Source organism: Microtus ochrogaster, chromosome 15, assembly GCF_000317375.1.
Source record: "Microtus ochrogaster isolate Prairie Vole_2 chromosome 15, MicOch1.0, whole genome shotgun sequence".
NCBI classification, from domain to species: Eukaryota; Metazoa; Chordata; class Mammalia; order Rodentia; family Cricetidae; genus Microtus; species Microtus ochrogaster.
Window position 1 is genome coordinate 28906659 of NC_022017.1, and position 6886 is coordinate 28913544.

General features: G+C 53.7%; 1 protein-coding gene across 1 annotated transcript in view; it reads right to left on the bottom strand.

The window, feature by feature from the left end:
- Csdc2 (cold shock domain containing C2) overlaps window positions 1–6069 on the bottom strand; it is a 12348-nt gene extending 6279 nt beyond the window's left edge. Inside the window, exon 1 of the mRNA XM_005354476.2 lies at window positions 5914–6069. The gene's annotated coding sequence lies outside the window, so the exon portion shown is untranslated. The remainder of the gene's footprint in view (window positions 1–5913) is intronic.
- Window positions 6070–6886: the final 817 nt, after the last annotated feature.

Genomic DNA, 6886 nt, shown 5'->3' on the forward strand with positions numbered 1-6886 from the left:
AAAATGGAACTCGTACACAAATAGCCACAAAGTTCTACCACCAATAACCCAAGGGCAGATAAAGAAAGGGGGAGCTAACAGCCTGCAATCTACCAGCCGTGAAGCAGAAGTGGGCCCTAAGCAGGGGTGAAGTACTGCTTCCTATCCCAACACAAATGAGCCTTGAGAGCTCCTCAGAAAAAGCCATTCCAGTAGCACAGGAAGGGCTGGATCTGTTGTCACAGGGTCGGGGTGGGGTAATTAGTGGTAGGTCATCTCTTTTAGGGTGCTGCGACTAAAAATGTTTATTTGGTAAGCACTGTGCTGACAGGCGGTGAATCCACTGGGCTTTGTGATGTTTTGGTCTGGAGCTGGGCATGGTTGCCACCTAGGCAAGCTCTCTTCCTGAGCTCCACCCCGCTTTCAAACAAATAAACTGCATCTCAAGTATGAATTACATCTCAATAAAGCTGTTGCCAAAGATAAGGCAGGCACCAAAGTCCCCAGGATCACCCTGCTGGAGAAGCCCTGGTCCCAGACCCTTGGTCCCCTCTTGGTGAGGGAGACAGCCATGGAGACAGCCTTGTTTTCTTGGTGGGAACCAGGGCCACTGGGCTTCCCCACTATAGTTTCCCAAGACCTGGTGGTGTGCTGGGCAGTGGCAGCTAGCACCAGGAGGTCCGTATGGGAAGAGACTGAAGGAGACACTGTGGTTACCAAGGAGAGGAAGGGATTGAGAGGGGCTGCTCCACCAGCCAGGTGGTGGTGCCTTGGTGGCATGGGCAACATGCTGAGCTGCCAGAGAGAAGGAACGGTCACACTGCCACCTGGGTGAGCTCTGGAAGTGACTCAGAGGCAGCAGCTGGGGCAGGGCAGGCCTCAGGAACAACAAAAAGAGCAGGCCTTCCTTCCCAGGGCTCTTCACCCTAGCTAAGTGGGCTCGAGCTGGCTAGAGGCGGTTCCTACTTCAGGAAACTTACTTCTCCCAGGCCTGGCCTCCTGGACTAGTAAGCTGAATGAGAACCAGCCCTCCCTCCTCAGGGGCTCTGAGGTACATGTGGGAGTGTCAGGCAGGTGCTGAACCATGGGGTATCAGTTCTGTAGATGGGCTGGTTCCTGACTGGGTCCCCTCGGCTCCCCTCCCTCCCTCCCTCCCTCCTTCCCTCCCTCAAGGACTGTTCCTCTGCTCCTGGTTGGCTTCATTGCCCCACAGCTCCCTTTCTTGGTTCAGTTCCCACAGCATCCCTTAAGGGTTAGTGTTATTACCCCACTTTACAGACAAGGAAACTGAGGCTCAGGTTAAATCTTCCTCTGGAAGAGCAGGAAACCATTCTCAACTGCTGAACCTTCTCTCTCCAGTGCCCCACCCCCCTTTTTATGTAGTCCATGCTGGCCTTGAACTAGGTTTGTAGTCATGTATGTATATATGTATTTAAAGATTTTCATTTATTTTTTCTTTGAGCTAGGCAGTGGTGGCACAGGCCACTTGGGAGGCAGAGACAGGCGGATCTCTGAGTTCGAGGCCAGCCTGATCTACAGAGCTCGTTCCAGGACAGGTTCCAAAGCTACACAGAGTAACCGTCTCAAAAACCAGAAAGGAAGGAAGGAAAGGAGCGAGGGAGGGAGAGAGGGAGGAGGAAGGAAGAAAAGGAAAAACTCAGGAGGCAGAGGCGGGTGGATCTCAGTGAGCTCAAGGCCAGCCTGGTCTACAAGATCTAGTTCCTCCAGTTCCAGGATAGGCAGGCTCCAAAGCTACAGAGAAACCCTGTCTCAAAAAAAAAAAAAAAAAAAAAAAAAAAAAAAAAGAAAAAAGAAAAGAAAAGAAAAAAAGCAATGTGACATCTAGGGAGACAAGAAGAGGAAAACACAGAGAGCAAGCCTCCAGCTCTGACTCTGTCTTCAGAATATTGATGCAGGGAAGGGTAAGTGGCATCAAGGCTTTCATTGTTTGGATGCCAGTACGCTATGCAGAAAGCCTTTCAGGTTGGTTTTCTGTTTTTGCTTTTTCAAAGATGTGTTTATTTGGGCCGGGCGCCTTTAATCCCAGCACTCGGGAGGCAGAGGCAGGTGGATCTCTGTGAGTTTGAGGCCAGCCCGATCTACAAGAGCTAGGTCCAGGACAGGCTCTAAAGCTACAGAGAAACCCTGTCTCGAAACAAACAAACAAACAAACGACTTCTTTATTATGGATACAGTGTTCCACCTGCACGTACACCTGCAGGCCAGAAGAGGGCACCAGATCTCATAAAGGATGGTTGTGAGCCACCATGTACTTGCTGGGAATTGAACTCAGTAGCTTAGGAAGAACAGCCAGTGCTCTTAACCACTGAGCCATCTCTCCAGCCTATTGGGTTGGGTTTTTTGTTTGTTTGTTTGTTTTGGTTTTGGTTTACATTTGTTTGTTTCTTGGGGTACAGGAGACTGAGGTAGGTCTCAAGTAGTCAAGCCTAGCCTTGAACTCCTAACCCTCCTGTCTCCACCGCCTAGCCCCTGGGTTATTATAGGTATCACCATCGCACCTAGTCTGTGTGGTCCAGGGGCTAAAACCCAGGACAATGTGAGACCCAGAACGTGATCCACCATGAATGGGTGTGTCCTTGACCATGCCCAGTGGCTCTGGCCCACCAGCTTGCTCTTCATTTCCTGCCTGAAAACCCAACCAACGGACCACCCCTGCAGGGGTAGGACCAGGAGCGGCAAAGCCAAAACGTCAGGACTGCTTGGAGATGACCTAAGGTGTCGTGGGACCAGAGCACCCAGGACAGCAAGGCAGCCCTGACAACAGGTGACCAGAGCCAGCGGGAACTTTGCTCCAATTCTCAGCTCACCTCAGACTCACAGAGATTCACCTGCCTCTGCCTCCCGAGTGCTGGGATTAAAGTTGTGCACCACCACCATCCAATACAAGCGGCTCTCTTGACAACGAGACTCCCCTTTCAGTGTGGGCACCCCAGTGAAAGCAAGCGGCCCCCACCACTGGCACTGGGTGACCTGGAGCAAGCAGCTGTCAGTCATTCTCCAGGCTTCACCTTTATCCCTAGACACATGAATCGTTGCTCATCCAGGTGACTAACGGAGGCCAGTCTATCTCTCCTCTCAGATTAAATGCCCACGCGGGCCTACCCAAGGAGAGAGTTCCCAACCCATGTCCTACAAAATTTACACACACTCACACTAAAACTCAGCGAGAAACACTAGGGCAATGCACACAGGGAGGAAGCCTTGACCGCAGAGGGTATCCATCTACTGTGGAAGATGAGACTGGCTGGCTGGCCTTCATCTGGCAAGTCTCTGCCACCCTCTCTCAGTTTAGCCACCTGTCAGACTCTTGTTCTGTTTGTGTCTCATAAGAAGCCTAAATAGTAATTACCACCAATGTACCCATTCTTCAGAAGAGAACACCGAGGCCCAGAGGGGCGAAGAGACTCACTGAAGTCACTCAGCTAACCCAGTAGCTCTCTTGAGCCCTGGAGAGGTGTGGAAGAGGGGTGTGCAGCCAAGGCAAGGCGAGAAAACCCTCCATTCCCTGGACAAAACCTCCCACCTCCAGTCTTCCCCGAGAAGGATGTTCAGGGCCAAAGAAGAAGTAGGGAGCCAGGATTTGGGGTTCTATTTCTGGTGTTTGCTGACTAAGCCCATGACCTTGGGTGAATCATTCGCCAACTCTGCTAAGCTTAAAAACAACTCCCCCAATAAAAGTGTTCCAGCCCCAAGTCCCCATTATGGGGGTGCCACTAGGGAGGACTGGGTACATCTGTTTAAAAATAGAAAGGCAGGGAACACAAGGACGGTGGGGGGAGAGCTGGCTCAGTGTCTTAGGCTTGTCTGTGCTGGGTCCTGGGGAGGTGAAAGAACAACCTGGGGACCACCTGCCTGGCTCCGCCCTCCCTCAGCTGCTCAGACACTCCTTAAAGCCCGCCAGTGCCAAAAGCTGCCCTTGCATCTGGAGGTGACCTAATTAAACCTGATTCCATTCCCTCCATGGTGCGTGCGTGCTTGCGTGCGTGCATGTGTGTGTGTGTGTGTGTGTGTGTGTGTGTGTGTGTATGTGTGTGTAAGGGGCTGTCCCAGCCAATACTAAAGATTAATTATTTAGGTGACCCTTACTCTTCATCTGGTCACATGTCCAGGCAGCTCTGGGCTGTTGTTCCTAAGGCTTTGGGCTTCTCCGGCATTAGTGGGAGAAGGGAAAACCACAATATCATCCAGAGCCAAGTTCACAGACAAGCTCCACCTCTACCCGTGTGAACCAAGGGAGTCACCTTCCCATTCTGGGTTCCCTGGCATACTGGCCAAAGTCACATATAGTGGCAGAGAGGCCTCAAAATCCCTGGGCATCCCAGGGTGTTAAGTCACCCCCTTCCAGGTGACTATCATTTTATCATTTCCGGGGGAGGGATGTGTGTGGGCCTCACCCCTGAATTTACTCCCTCACCTTGCTATAGATCTATCTCCCTTAAACTGCCTGCTTCCAGAGCTCTGGGTCTTGGACACTAAGCTTGTGACACCACCCTCTGCTGGGTATCACCTGTAAAGGGTAGGTGAGCTCAGGGTGGAGGGGTACTCTGCCTTTGGGTGGGTTGGCAAACCCTCTTTCCATCCCTCTGGATCCTGAGGGCCACTGGGGAGCCCTCTCCCTAGCTGATAAGCATCTTCAAAGCTTGCTCAGCAGCCATCAGTCCCCAGGCCCGGGGAAAAACTGGTGTGTCCTCCTGGGACCCTCTGCCGCTAGCTTCTGTTTGCACTAGTTGTGCTTTTTGAAGGCGGGGCCAGACAGACAAGGATGGACAAGAGATGTTTTGGGGAAAGGCTTCAAGGCAATGTGGGGCAAGAACGGGAGGAGACACTCTGAATCCGAACACACACACCCAGAGACCTCTGGGATGCAGTCAGGTTTGGGAAAGAACTCCCCTTCTTCCCCACCAACGAGGCCTGGAAATCTTCCCTTCCAGGGAAAGGCCCTGACTGGATGGCATCCAGACAACCCAGTGCCAGGCTGTCAGAGAGGGTACCCCCCCACCCCGGCACACTTCCTTCTCCCCTCCCCCAGCCCCAGCGGATGCAGCAGTTCACACTCTGGATTTATTATTGTTCTCACTCCTGTCCCCCTCCCTCCTGGGAAGAGCCTGCAGCCTGGCAGCCTGGCAGGAACCTGCTGTCTCCTTGTGGGTGCCAACATCGCCCCTTATCTCCACTCAGTCTCCTTATGCCAGGGTCAGACCACTCAGGGGCTTGATGCCAGCCAAGGCCACCCTGAGTCCTTGCATCCCCCAGCATGGGTGGCCCGGCAGGCCCGTCACCCCTGCCCTACAGTAGACTGCACCCAGGCAAGGGGGGAGGTCACAGCTAGCCCAGCAAGCATGCAGGAGAATGCAGGGACTCAGTGGAGTGGCATAAAGGCAAAAATAACATAGGCCATCCCTCCAGCCAGTTGACACAATTATCTCTGCCACACCAGGGGAAAACAGAGAGAGGAGGAGACAGCTGCTCTGGGACCCCTGCCTGCCTCAGGCGGTCCCTCTCCTCCGCCCTGGCCTCAATGCAGATTTCAGGGGCAAGATTCAGCAGTGCTCCTGACTGGCCTTTTAGGGTCTGGAAGGAGCCACGGCTTTCCCTCACCCAGTTCCCAGACTGGAGGCTGCAGCTTGGCAGGAAGCTGTTGTTATCTGTCTCTCAACCCAGACATGAGTCCCAGACACAGACATTCACATGCATTCAGACGCGGGAGCCACACTCCACCTCAAGGGGAGAGAAGGGAAGGGCTGTGGGCTCCTCAGCATCCCGAGCATCCTCTAAGCGGAGCTGAGGATGGTCCAGCTCCAACCTTTCCAGCCTCACTCCACACATCGTTTCTTGATACCAACCGCCCTTGCCCCTGCCTCTGCCACAGTTTCCATCCCAAGCTTCCTCCAGGTCCCCCATGCTGCCCCTTACCTCGCCCTGGCAGCTGGGGCCAGGCACTGCCTCCTGTAGTGGGCAGCACCTTATCTCTGAACCGCGGCACTGGCTGGCAGGGGTCACGACTGGATGATTTACTCCGTGGCGTGTGTGTGTGTGTGTGTGTGTGTGTGTGTGGCGTGCAGGAGGCACGTCGGCCCCTCACTCACTCACACACGCCTTCCTGCTGACGTCAGGATGTGCAGGAGGGAGGGACTGGGCTGGGAATTTGTACTCCCAGCTTAAAGGGACACTAACTAGGCTCTGTCCTCTCTGGCCCAGACGCCACCTCCTGAGTGCTGGGTGAGTGGCTAAACTGCGTCGCTCGGGGCTTTAATGCTTCCTGTTTTGGAAAGTGGCTTTTATTGCTGGACCAAGGTATAATTTTCCCTATCAGGTCAGGGTAGCTCCTGGGGAATGAATGCAGGAGAGGAAGAGCTGGAGATGGCAGGCACCCCTGGGGACTGGGAACAAATGGGGTGCAGAGGAGTGTTTGTGTGCATGTGTTCATACTGGGAGGTCCAACAGGGCTGGAGAACGTGTCCTGGAGAAGGGAGGAGCCCAGAGGAGTGAGGAGATCCTCTGGGAATAAGCCAGATTCCTAGGGACTCCCAGGTAGTCCATCTTCCTCCCCCACCTCCCAGTCTCATATGGAACCCAGCATATGAGAGCAGCTGGTGCTGAGCTCTGCCCCCTCAGAGGATCTGAGATCTCCAGACGAATGTGCTCAAATCTTTTTGGTGTGCATTAGGTTCTTGGGAGGGGCTACTGAATCCAGTGGAAGAGAAATCTAAAAGAGTAATGAGTGTGCACACAGACACACCCACACATACACGTACACACAAGCGCGTGCGCGTGCGCGCACCCCACCCCACCCCAGTACGTACACACACGCTCAGGTAGGCTTCTAGAAGAGAGGCCAGGCTCAGCAGATTCAGTCCAAGCAGTTTAGGTCTGGGGTCTCTGGTCA